The sequence below is a fragment of the Medicago sativa genome, chromosome 6 (assembly GCF_051527215.1).
Source record: "Medicago sativa cultivar Bolivia chromosome 6, Bolivia_mono, whole genome shotgun sequence".
Lineage (NCBI taxonomy): Eukaryota > Viridiplantae > Streptophyta > Magnoliopsida > Fabales > Fabaceae > Medicago > Medicago sativa.
Window position 1 is genome coordinate 37,638,874 of NC_140754.1, and position 14,128 is coordinate 37,653,001.

Below are 14,128 nucleotides of genomic sequence, written 5' to 3' on the forward strand. Positions count from 1 at the left end.
GAATTCATAGGATACAAACAGAGACAATCATGCACCCATGGGCATGAAGATGGCTGATTCATTCTTTGTCTGTTTCTGCATTCTTTGTCTCGATTTGTCTGTGTAATCATATTTTTTTTAATGAGTATGTGATACAAATTTATTGTTTTCATCGTGTGCCTTATGAGGTTAAGAGGTTACTGCCAAGCTGCATGAGTACTTGTATTACATGGTTCTCATGTAGTTTTGAAGAAAAGACTTCACAGTACATTTCTTTGAAATAAATCTACATATTATTGATGCTACAAATGCTTCTCAGTGTTAGTTTGACCACTATAACACTTTATTAGGTTCAAACTGTGTTTCTATTACATGTGTTCATTCTCTATTATATATAAAATAACATTGCATGAGAAAATTATATTGCTCAAATGAAAGGTGGGGCATTCAGTTGGAAGCAGCAGTTCCAGAACATAGGAAATGGTTGTTGTGCCTCTTGAACCTCTTGAACCGTTTGAATTTTATTAAGAAACAAAAAAAAACTATAATGCTATTAATTCTCATTAAAGGGCTCATTTTCTCCAAGAAAAGAGGATGTGCGTACAGTAAGTTTGAGTTTTATAGAAAAAACAAAAAAAAAAAAACAACTATAATTACAATTAATTCTGATTAAAAGCCCCATTTTCTCCAAAAAAAGAGAATATATGTACCCTTCAAGTACCACTGCAATACCGCAACTGTACACAACCTTTAAAAAAAATAAAAAAATATTGATGCTTCATGGGTGTGTACAATACGCGTACAGTACGTGCACCAGTACCCGCGCAGTACCCGGTACGGGTACTTTAGCAAAATGGAGTACCCATGCTTCAGATACTGTAGTTAATACTCCCCCTAAACGTGGTCGACATAGGCATCAAACCACATTACATCAAATATTTCACTAAATCCTCCCCCTAAACGAGGTCGACATAGGCATCAGACTCAGAACAACGAGGAGTCTAGCCCATCTCAGCTGGATTACCCTACACCATAGGTGTCTGAACAAAAGTAGGAGTATAAGGATGACGATTTGGGACACGCGTCATCACCACAACCCAAGAACTCATCATCACACAACCATGACTCGCCACCAACGTACACCACTACGACAAACAATTCTATGGGAATTGGGGGTGGGCTTTCTAATTATTCAAATACCTAATTTCTGTAAGCACATTGCAGCCATGATCTAGATGGGAGAAGTAAGTACATTTATTTTTACTTATTTTTTTATTTAGTTATTCAAAGGGCGTTCCTATTTATTTAAAGAAGTTTGGAACGACTAATGAAAATTTCATGTTCCATCGCCTCACCTTCATATTGATGTGTGTGATAAACAGACATATCGGCTAGAAAATGGAAGAGAAGATCAAACAGAAAATTCTATTAGGTACAAAATAAAATAAAATAAAATGGTTGGCACATAGGCTGACTACCTAGCCGATTCACTAAATCAATGAGCTTTCAACGTTGAGACCGATCAAAGCCTTCACTTGTGGTAGCATCGACATTTGGAATGTCTTCTTCTTGATCTTTAGTTGCTGGAAAAATCTTTGTTTTAGATACCCTTGGACAACAACCATCAAATGCTAGGGGATCAGAAAGAAAATATTTCTCCCAAAGTATTAAGGAATATCTCTTACTGAATGGATAATTGTATATGAAGAATCAAAAAACAAGTTTAGACAGTGATCTCAAACTGATAATTATATATCTCTTACAATTTTCGATTTCGTTATTCCTCTTAGACCTGAAGGAAAGTCAAGTCTGCAAGAGAACCTGAATTCCATATGGAAGACTCCTATCAGAAATCTTTCATCAAGGAGGAATACTGATAGCACTCAAGAAGCTACAGACCTTTACTGATGCACAACTAGGCACAGTAACATGCAAAGTCATCAATGTTAGCACACTCAAACACATGAAGTTGTTCAAGAAAGAGGCTTACAAAAGACTGGACACAAATTTGAAGGAATCATCTGTTGTATCCAACTTAATGGATGATTTTCCTCCAATCTGCAAGGAAGATCCTCTTGACGTAAGAATCAACTTCATCCTTGAGCACTATCAAAGAACTGGAGAAACCATCAAGCTTGATGAAATTCCAGAAACAATATATGGTGGTGCCCTTCCCGTTGCAAGGAAAAGGAAATCAAAGAAGAGGACAACTTCAAAAACTGATGATGTTAAAGAAGCTTCTGAACCACAAAAGAAGAAAGCCAAAAGTGCTCCTAAAGTAGAAGCAACTGGTTCTGATGTGCCAACTATTCAAGTAGAAGTTCAGGACTTAGAACCTGCTGAGGTCCTGAACAAGAGGACAAGAAGTGGCAAATCAGTTGGCTCATCTCAGTCTCAACCTGCTCAACCATCAATTCCTAAGAAGAAAAGGAAGCATGTTGTCAGGAAACTGAAGGTATCTAGTAACGAGGGAAGTTAGAAGTAAAAGGGCTGCAGAAGAGGTAACACTGCAAAAGGCTAATGAGCTTGCTCAAGAAATTGGTGTTCCTACTGACCAGTTGATGTAGGAATTAACAGTTGAAGCCGCTCATCAGGTGTTTGGGCTAACAGAAGATCTTCAACAGTTGGTGGTGGCTGGTGATTTGCTGGATGTTGCTGAAGAAGTTTAGAAGAAGGATGCTCCTTGTTCAGAAGCTGATGCTTCAGAAACAACAAGAGGTAATACTGATTCACATAACATCACTAATATAATAGAAATAGAATCTAGTTCAACCTCAGCTTCTCATTCAACCTCAGAGTCCACTTCTTTAGACACAGATGATATCCCATTGAATAAAGTCTATGCAAACTTACATAAATCTTTATCCCCCTCACCATCTTCCAAGCACCGGAAAAATCCTTTTGATGATGATACATTTGTGCCTATGTATCCATCTATTCTTGAAAGAATAGGTGAGATGTCACAAATGAGAATTAATGTCAATGCAAGATTGCCTGCTAATCATCCCTTTCAACCTCCAATGATTGAACCACTTCAATCTATTCCTGTTGATGCAGAGGTTGTAGATGAACCAGCAGTGCTTGAGTCTGCTTATCTCAATAAATCATCATCATCTCATCCCAAACCGTCTACCCTAACTTCTGAACCATCTATTTTGGAAGAACTGGCTAATCATTGTTCAGGTGAATTACCAGGATTTGAGCCCAGCCTAGAAAAAGTCTCTGAAGTAGCCTCTGATGAAGTTACTTTAGAAAACCCCAACATTATGCACCAAACTCACAAATGGCCTCAAATACCTGCACTAATCTTGTCATTCACCCTGGATATCTTCCATATCATCTCAATGCAACTCACTCAAACATTTCCTTTGGCATTGCACTGAGAAATATTGCCAACAAAAGGTCATCTTTCTTTGAACAATCTGTCTCTGAGAATACCTCCTACCAATCAGCAGAGCAAATCTTTGTTTCTCAACCTGTATATGTAGCTCCACCTTCTCCAACTACATTTGCTTCTTAAACTCTGCAAGTCAAGTTTATTGAACCTGATTCTATAATCACATCAATTTTTGTTGAGGATGAAGTTGAGCAAACCAATCAATGGTTTAGACCTGGATTTATAAATCAATCGTTAGGCTCATCTTTTACTTCTATTATAGAGTCTGTCTCTGTTCAACCTCCTAAATCATCCACTCAAATGGCTGTTACTGAAAACAATGCCACAGATTTACCTTCATCCTCAACCCAAGCCCTTCAACCTTGTGCTCCTATCAATGTCTCCTTTCCACCTACCATGTTTCTAGATTTTATTATATTAACAGATGTATGTGAAAGTATTTTTAAGGAGCTGAACAAGTTAGTAGAGGACAAGAACAATCTTGTTCATGAAGAGGACTGTGTCAAAGAATGGAGAAGATTGAGATAAAGAGTAGACTTTGTTATGAGTGAACTTCAGAAGTCTTGTATTGAAGCACATAACAATGCTAAGAACTCTCTCCATGTCTGGTTTAAAGAAGTTGTTAAGAGTATGCAGGAAGTGGAAATCAAGAGAACTAAAGAAAGAAACAAGCTTTACATTTCAGTCACACCAATGATCTTGGATGCATCTGGCATCATCTCTTCAAGTGTTCAGTCTGAGAAGTGATCCAGACGCATGGTGCAAATACCACTGAATCTGGGGACACACGACTGATAATTGCTGGCAACACAGAAAGGAGATCGACAAACTCATACAGAAAAGGAAACTTCGACGAGGCGAGGACCAACGTCGCCCTACAAAGGAGAAAAATGGTCAAGATCTGAAGAAAGATACTAAAGAAAGACATACTCTCAACACAATCTCTGGAGGTTTCACAGGAGGAGTTGAATCAATCACATCCCGAAAGAAATCTGTCAGGCAAGTGATATTCATCAACGAAGACGAGGAAAACACCCAGCGAGAACAAAGCATCACATTCTTGCCCAGCGATTTTAAAGGTGTGGTTCCCCACGACGACGATCCCATGGTCGTCACGCTACGGATATTTAATTGGGATGTGAAGAGAGTTATAATCGATCTTGGGAGTTCGACAGATATCCTCTATTACAATGCCTTCCAGAAGATTGGTCAAGATCCGGAGCAGCTACAACCCTTCAAAGGGACTTTAGCAGGATTCACCGGCGAACAGGTCCATGTTCGGGGACATATCACTTTAAAAACTACATTTGGAACCGGAGAAAACGCCAAAACAATCACAGTAAAATACTTAGTTGTCAGCGCGCCTTACCGTTAAAACATCATTATAGGGCGACCTTCTTTCAATCTTTTACGTGCCTTCCTATCCACCTGATTTTTGGTAATGAAATATCCTATAGAGAAAGGGAAAACATGAACTCTACGAGGAGATCAAAAAACCTCCAGAGAGTGTTACCACAACAGCTTGAAGCTACGCAAAGGGAAGAATAAAGTAGGAAACAGAAGACAAACCTTTAAGTGTCAACATGATTGACCTCGTGTTGGAACAAAATGTGTTTACGATTACCCTTTAGAGTTTTGATGATAACAAGGTATTAAAAATTGTCAATTGGATATGCTAATATTTGTTCAAGTGTACATGACCATAGACAAAAATTTTGGTATCTTATTTGGTTCTGAAGGAACAAAAGAAGAGCAATGGTATCAACAAGAAGGAAGCTTGAAGCATATGAAGAAAAGAGGTTCTGAAGACAAGCTGCTCCTGAAGTGATGACGTCATCATCAGAAGCTAGTTCATCAGAAGCACCTCTTCAGAAGCAACGTCACCAGAAGCAGTTTTCATCAGAGCATCTGAAGATCATCAGGAGCTGAAGATCATCAGGAGCTGAGAGAATTGAAGCTTCAAAGGTTGTTCAAGTGATTTAATCTCGCCCAACATTGCAGAAGACTGGAAGAATGAAGCAACGGCTAATTCAAATTTTTACAAGTGGGACCAAGTAGTTCACATTTTATTACTCCTTTATGCAAGTGGGACCAAGTAGTACACATCTTATTACTTTTTTAAACATGGGACCCGTTAGTTACCCAGAAGAGAGAGGATCCTTATATAGTTGTCTGTTCCTTAACGGGGACTCATTTTTTCTTCCTCCAATGGAGGGTCCTTAACGGGGAGTGGTCCTTGTTAAGTAAGGACCCCTATTGGAGATGCTCTTATATAGGGAGTGACTTGATCACCATGAGTGCAAAAATTAGGTTAAGTGGTGGGTAAGAAAGGGTAGTTTGGAATTTTGCAAAAATTGAGTTTTTAGGACTTTTTTGGATGAATTTTGGTGGTGAGTGATGATGTGTTGGATAATGATGAGGTGTTATATGTAAAGAAGAATCTAGATGCACAATTTGTGGGGAAAGAAATGAAATGGGAGTGAAATGTGCATTTTGGGTGAATTTGTTAATGTTTTTTTGAATTTTTGAAAATTAATTTTGTTACTTTTGAAAACAACAAAACAAAATGGTGTAAAATTTGTTATTTTTGTGATTATAAATGTAATAGAAATTAGAGGTAATGAAAATGGAATGTTTGGTGTGATGAAATTGAGTTTTCTTGAGAACAAAGTAACAAAATAAAAATGCAAAAATAAAATAAAATAAAATAAAATAAAATGCATAAAAAAGGAAAAATGGAAGTTAACTTGTAAAATAAGTAACTAAGGGAAAAAACATTAATGGGAATGCATTTGGTGTGAAAAAAAAGGTTTATTTGAAAAGTTAACTTTTGGTCAACTGTCGACCTTGGTCAAAGGTTGACTTCGGTCAATAGTTGTTCTTGGTCAATGTTGACTTTTTTTGAATTTTTTTTTTTGGAAAAAATGAGAAGAAAGAAAGTTTTGGTTAGGTCAAACACTACAAGAAATGTTGCATTTTGCCAGGGGCAGAATCCCTGGCAAAATGCAGAAATCCTTGGCAAATGGACGTTTGCCAGGAGTTTTGCCAGGAGCAGAATACCCAGCAAATCTGCTCATCGCAAATGACCCTGCCAGGGCTTTAGCTCCTGGCAAATTGCGTGGGGCCCATTCTCTGGTACAACCCCTGTCAACTTTTCCTGACCCACTTTTCAGAGATCAAATCATACACTGACAGGGGATTTGTGAGGGGTTAACCCCTGGCAAAATGCGTACGATTTTTTTTTAAAAAAAACATTTTTTAATTGTTTAAATAATTAAAATAATTTTATAAAACATTTTAAAATGTATATATTCCATAATAATTTGAATATTCAACAAGCATATAGTCCATAAATAATTTGAAATATCATCTAAATAACATCCAACATAAATTATTCTATATAACATTTATTTTTGTCCTGAGATCACAAAATTGTCTGTTTATTCATCAATTGAAAGACAAAGTCCAAGGATCCTAAGTTGAGTAAATAGACCATCAACAACATCAATCAAACTATGCATACCAAGATAACTTCTTCCTACTAATATTAAGGGGAATAACAATCAATCTATGCTGATATTGCATAAACACGATATAATTCTCACATGTTTTAGTCAAGCTTATATCAGGGCAGAAACAACGGAAAATTAAAAAAGTTCAGTGAAACACCACCATCAAGAAACAAGAATCACTAACCAAATTCACACAACTCAGAATTCTGGACAGCAACTCTAGCCGCAGCAGCTCATAGGCCACACACACTCCTGACACTACTCATTTACCCTGGCTAAACGCAGCAGATGACAGGCTGCACTGCCTGGTTGAAATCACACCCATATTAAGCGTTCACATAGTTTGATGCTTTGCCTGGTTGGAATCACATCCATATTGTAACTGTCATAAAAATAAAAGAATGAATGAAACAGATACATGCAAGTAGCTCACAACATTTACTGTTATCTTTTTGTTTCAAACTAATATCAGCTACCAAGAATGAAAGGAAAGCAGGCACTAAACTAGAACAATCATCCTATTTGAAATGGCAGGTCTAATTTATCATTCTCAAAAATCCTAGACAAACTTGTAAATTATATAACAAAACTATGGTCATCATGACAAGAGAACCAAAGAACCATTGCAGTCAGTTCACCTATTTTCATTACATTTCATTTGGTCATCTGTATTCACTATTTATGTCACATAGAGAAATAATGTGTATGACATAGCTAACCTGCTTCAGATGTTCAATTAACTCATGTTATTACAAATCAATAATGATCAGGCACAGCAATGAATTGCAAGATATTAATCTAGAAATGAGTATCAGGCTAATGCTTAATTCTTGGTGTACCATGAACTCCTGATGACCTCAATTAGTATGAGATAGAGAGTTCCACCATAAAGAATAAAGAAACAAATGACGTTGGAATGTTGAAATGAACAAAGCAAACATGGCACATCTCATGATGATCAAGTGATTGGAAGTAATAATATTCTATGTCAATTTGATTGTTAAATGTTAAACAATATTAATACTAGTATATTATTTTCATTTCAGTTATGTGATCACTCTGCGTAAGCTTTGATTAGATTTTTCAACTATGATTATCTAAAGAAATTTACAAGGGAAAGAAACAAACCAGAGAAGCCGGGGCGTTGTCATCAACGAAAGGTGGTGCTAAACTTATAAATGAAGCCTCGCCAACACCAACCAGCCTATAAAATAAAGTATTGTCAAACCGCACAACTTGGATAATTCTGGTGGAAGATGTCCAGTTAAGTTATTGTTGTCCAAAAGCCTGCAAAGTCATGTCAACAAGCAGACAAAGTTAAAACTTGTAAATAAAAGGTCAATTTGAAATTACACAACAAGGTAACTCAACAAGGTAACTCAATATGATGATGAAATTACACAACAGTTAAGTTATTTACACTTGAATATGATGATGAAATTACACAACAAGGTAACTCAATCTTTCTCAAAACAACAGATTTTTCAATTTAAACAAAGAAACATAAGGTTTGGTAAATACAAGGTAACTCAATCTTTCATCAGCATATTTGTAACGCACAAAGGCGAAACCTCTCGATTCACCAGTCCTTTAAAAAATACAAGAAAAATTCAACAAATAAATAAATTTGATAAATGAAAAATTGGGGGAAATTAAAAAAAACTTTTTTAACACCTTCGATCTTTGGGGAAGAAAATCAAACAATAGAGTACGATTGAAATCATTTTATTTACACATAATGCACTATTCATACTGAGATACATAATGTACTATTTTTTTTTTTTTTTTCCATTTGTTCTTAAGTAATCAATCTAAAAACACGTCTTAAACAAAACAACAATTTAGCAACATTGAACTAATGACTTTTAACATGTAGCACTCTTCACTTAAAACATACTACATAACATCTTTCCTATAAATTTAATTTATCTATATATCAATCAGAATTAAAATTTTCACAATAACTACATGAAGATAGACAAAACATCAATGGTATTCTAGAAGTTCTAAATCATCAATTAAAATTTATATTACAATAAGTTCATTTCAGGAAAACTATCAACTACAATTGGTCATTCTTTATTTCATTATAGGATTTGCACGATTCTAAAGTTATAGGAACCATGGTGTTGAAATGAAAACTTGTATTGAGTATGAGTTCAATGTATAGAATGAGGAAAATAGTCATTTGTTCTTATTGGAGTACTGACATAAATTCAACAAATATACCATGTTTAGTGCAATAAATATTTTATAAAAGATATGTTAACATGCAGTCAGGCTTATGTTAATATTTGTATATTTGAGCCTAATTTGCTAACAGAAGAATCATTTAAGGACCAAACCAACTTAAGAGTGTTAGAAATAAAATTACTCACATGTTTTACCCAATAGCTCAAGCTCACAAAAGTTAGTTCAGGACATAATATAAACGTCCATTCTTAAGCTTTCACCCAATAGTACATGTCCCTGTTTGGTAAACACTTAATTTGCAACTTATAGCCTAATCACTTATCATGATAAGCTCTATGTATAATTTATTTCTATAAGATAAGATAAAATAAATTTAAATTGTTTTCATATATTCTATAAGTTGTTTGCATAAGCTACCATGGGAAACTTATAGAACTAAGCTAAAAGGAGCTTATAAACACGGTCTAAACTGTTTTCATAACATAAGTTCTTCCAAATAGTCTTAGACTCTTCGTACTTGTGCCAATAGATAAATTCAAATAATCTAATCCAAACAAGCCCTAATTAGTTCATAAAAAAAAGTTCACTTGTTGCAGGAAAACATGAAAAATTGAACAATAGAGGACACAGAATCGTTACTTGTTCGAGAATTTGAAATAAATCATGTACATCACCAGGAATAACTCCAGGCGTAGCCTTTGATCCGCACATTGTATGAGTCTTACCACTAATAGTCTGTCCATAAGCAAAACCAGTACCTTCAATTAAAAAACCCTAAATTAATTAACAGCTCAACAACAACAACAACCAAGCCTTATCCCACTAAGTGGGGTCGGCTATAAAATTAATTAACAACTCATAGCACCAAAATTAACAATGAAAAAACAAGAAAAATTTAAATAAATTAATTAACAACTCATAGCACCAAAATTAACAATGAAGAAACAAGAAAAATTAAAATAAAAAAATATGAACCGTTAAATCCACGAACTGCAGCAGAAACTGTATCTTTGGTTCGAGCTTCGTAGACTAATCCTCTTCGCCCGAGACAAGATCAGAGATCGTCGAAACCCTTAGGTGTGTGAACGAGATGCGGCGAAACTTTGTGTGGTGCTGAGTTTGGGATGTGCGAATCAGAGGGATTGATAAGGTTTCACAAAACATAAAGGGATAGTGAAATAGAGTACAGCGATTGAATTGATGGATGTGTCGTTGTCGATTGAACAGGGTGGTTCAGTTTCTAGTCGTGAGAGACAAGATGGTAGAGTCCCAGATTGGTGGTTGAGACCTTCTTCTCTCTTCTTCTTTAAAACCCTAATACCCATTGATTTTTTTTGGTGAAAAAATCCCTCTTTTTGATTGTAAACCCAGAAGCAACGATTAGAGGTAAGATAGGGAAGGGATCTTTGTGGTACGTGAAAAGTGGAATGAAATAAATTGACGATGGATTGAACAAATGCTGAATAATGGATCTTTGTGGCACCGAGAGATTTTGAGGTTGAGGTTTTTTTTTGGTAAAGTGATAATATTTTGGTTGATTTGAGTAAAAAGAGGTAAAAAAAATAATATTATAAGCCCCTGTCTTATGATAATCGGGTCCCACCTTTTCTATAGTCATTTGCCAGGGGCATCCCTGGCATAGCTCCTGGTAAATTTGCCAGGAGTTGTTGCTCCTGGCATAGTTCCCTGGTAAAATGCAACATTTTTTGTAGTGAAAAAATGAGGTATGACAGCTATAAATATAGGTTCTAGTGATACAACAATTGCACAACAAATACACAGTCATATATATCAAACTTTGATTCTTGAAGAGAAAATTGCCATGAAACCTACATTACTTACTACCCTTTGCTTCCTCCTCTTTTCCTTAACCACCTACTTTCCATTACCCTTTACACAAGCTGATCTTATCGTTACGGATATATATGGGAACCCTGTTGTTCCTAGTGGCAGATACTATATTTGGCCAGATTACTTAATAAGTGGTGGTGAATTCAGGCTTGGTGAAACAGAAAATTCAACATGTCCATTTACTGTACTTCAAGATTATTCTAACCTTGGTCAAGGCCTGCCAGTAAAATTTACCCCACAAAATCAAACTAGTAGTGATGATCCCATCACTTTAGGGTTGCCTATCGACATTACATTTGAAAACAAGCCAGATTGTGCAGAATCCTCCAAGTGGTTGGTGGTTGAAGCAGAAAATGAGTACCCTACACCATGGGTGGCTATTGATGGTACTAAAAAGAATGTTTATGATGGTTGGTTTCAGTTTGTTGTATGGAACACATGATACAATATCTATTTCTGTCACAAATTACCTAGAGGTTTTGAATGTATTTATTTAAGTAGGAAGAATGACCAAAATGGAATGCGTTTGACGTATGATAGGGATGGTACTGATCCCCTAGGAGCTGCATTGGTTAAAGTTGATGATGTTACTAGAATTCCAAGATCATCCGTAGTTTGAAAAAAATCTTCTATATTTGATACCCTCCAAATAGTTTGAATAAAACCATTGGTAGTCGTTCTATCAAGATCATAGGGCCTAGAGTAAAGATCTGTATTTTAAATCATAATGCGACTTTTTTTAGACTATTTGATCTCAGATGGCGACCGATGATCTGAATATGTGCTTTCTTTGAGTGTACCAAATCCCATTTCCTCTTCTTATGGCCGTTTCGCTTTGTCTTTTACTGTGTTCTTCTATTGTATTCCTGCTTGTAGGTCACGTTTTTTTTTTTTAATTATTTGTTTCTTGTTCTTTTCTTTTATGTAATGAGTTTTAGTACTCTTCTTAATCATATCTCAATTTTAATATATTCAATTTGCCATTAGATAATAGAAAAAAATTAATAAGTTAGAAATTTCTCCTCCCATAATCAAAATACTCTTTTTTCTTTTTTTTTTGCTGATTTTAACTTTCTCCGGATTATGCCCTTAGACGAAGTAATTGTCACGATTGAACTACAGTTTAGAATTTTTTTTATGATGGTTTACATTTAGTAGGTGTAAAAAAAACATGAAAAATTTCAAGTGAACATTTACACAAGGATTTGGTCAATGAGAACAAATTCCGCCAAGATTGGTTAATTTGAAGAGGGTTAAACAGTTTATTTCGTGTTATTTTACCTTGTAAGGTGTAAGGTCCATATTTGCTATAACATGTTATCTGTAAGACTATAACAATAGCTATATATGCTTTCTATTGTTTTCAATTAGATCTCTGAATAATAAACAAGTTTTGATTTTGTTAAAATTTTTAAATGAAACTTCGATTTTAGTTTTCATTACTGTTAGTTATGTTCGGCAATTATTAAGACAACAAATCTACAATTATATGATGCTTTTAATCAAAACTTTCAAACAGTAGGATACATTATAAATCTCAAACCCAAAAGAGAATACACACACAATTAAAGATATGTATGCATAGAGAAACATACTAGCTCAATGTATCAGCCTCAAAAGAGAAACCATTATTCAGCTATGCTGAACTAAAATTTTGCAACAGTAGGATACATTATAAATGCCTCTCTTTCTTCACACAGGTGACATGCAACACGAACAAGAATAAATAAAGAAATAAAAACAGGTGACGTGCTAATTGATAGAAGAAAATAAAATGTTTCAAAATCTTAGTGAGAAAGTTCTGTTACAAGCTGATAGCATGATTTAGCTAAATAGTTTTACAAGACTTTTCTTGGTAAAAATATAGTGTTAAAGTTATTGAGCCTCTCCTCGCGCATTGATACTCTTCGTTATCCATTAATTCGACAAGTGTTTCCTCCACCATGATAGTAAATTTGTGTTACCTCCTTGTTGTTAGCCTCCTTGTTGGCTTTATTAGAAGATGTTTGAAAGACCATTATCGCTCCTTAGTTGAACTTGTGATGCTCCTTGTTACTTAGTTGCATGTGAATCTCCTTGTCAATATTGTTGAAGACTCCTAATAGGGATCACTCATGCTTCATAGTTTTTTGTGAGTCTCCTTGTCACTCTATTAGAAGAATTTTGACAAGAGAATCAATCTTGCTCCGGTAGTTGCATTTTTCTTCCTATGCATGTACTCATGTGCACTACTAAAAAAAGGTCATTTCTGGAAGAAATTTCAGACGGTTCAGTTCAATAACAGTCCAGTTTAGTGCGGTTCAGCATTTCGGTTCAATGTTTTGGTTATTTTGAACATCCCTATTCGCGAGTACCGAATTCGGGTACTTCAGCGTATTTGGTACATATGAATTCACGTGGAATTTGTAAAAACTGCCGATGTGGGACTTAGCCTTTTCTCTCATTCAACAACTTGGTGCATTTATGCTATTAGCTGCCTGACAACTTTGATGTTTTGATGTTCTTTTCTTTCTTTTGGATGTGTGGATAATTTTGAACATTGGTATTGCGAACCGAAGCGTACCGAAGCTCTATACCCCTATACTTACCGAATTCTTCACATGTCGCGTACCGCGAACCCATACCCGTACCGCATACCAACGCGAATTGCGAATTATGTGACTATGGTTCTGAGTTATAAAGGCTGAGAAGATGTGGTGTGTTCAAAAGATTGGGGGGAAGAGGGTTCAGATTGGGTAGTTTTTTGTGAGGGTGTTTGTTGAGAGGAAATTACATCTACTATATTAGGTTCAGAAACTTTACCTTGAGTTGATTCAAAAGCAGCATCTGAAGTTCCTTCAAACTGCAGATTACAGACTCTAACCTCTTATCAACATCTGAAGCCTCTTCTGATTTATTTCCACTTCTTTTGCTAGGAATTGAGCTTCCTTGAACTTTTTGATCAGAGGCTGCTCTTCCTCCTCTTCTTCTTCATAAATTGTTACCAACATCTTCCTCAACTTTTTCTTCTTTGTTGGATGAGGGATTGGTTCCTTAGAAGCAGCAAGGGGTTGCTCCACTTCTAGTCCTAGTTATCTTCAGAAGATCTTTCTTCATGGGCTCCTTCTGAGATTTAGACTCTGTCAGAATTTGAAGATGTGATGAATAATGGAGATGAGAGGGCTTCTGTCAGAATTGTAGCAGAAGAACCTTGGCA

At 35.6% G+C, this 14,128-nt stretch overlaps 1 long non-coding RNA gene and 1 pseudogene across 1 annotated transcript; one reads left to right on the top strand and one right to left on the bottom strand.

Annotated features, from left to right (window-relative positions):
* Positions 1-6,795: 6,795 nt before the first annotated feature.
* Positions 6,796-10,636, bottom strand: LOC146914948 (uncharacterized). The gene is made up of 4 exons (XR_015014445.1): positions 10,057-10,636; positions 9,721-9,839; positions 8,017-8,175; positions 6,796-7,270 (listed from the first exon to the last, which is right to left on the bottom strand). It is a non-coding gene; the product is annotated as an uncharacterized LOC146914948 (long non-coding RNA).
* A 230-nt stretch (positions 10,637-10,866) lies between these two features.
* On the top strand, positions 10,867-11,788 carry LOC146914949 (kunitz-type trypsin inhibitor-like 2 protein; annotated as a pseudogene).
* The last annotated feature ends 2,340 nt before the right edge of the window (positions 11,789-14,128 follow it).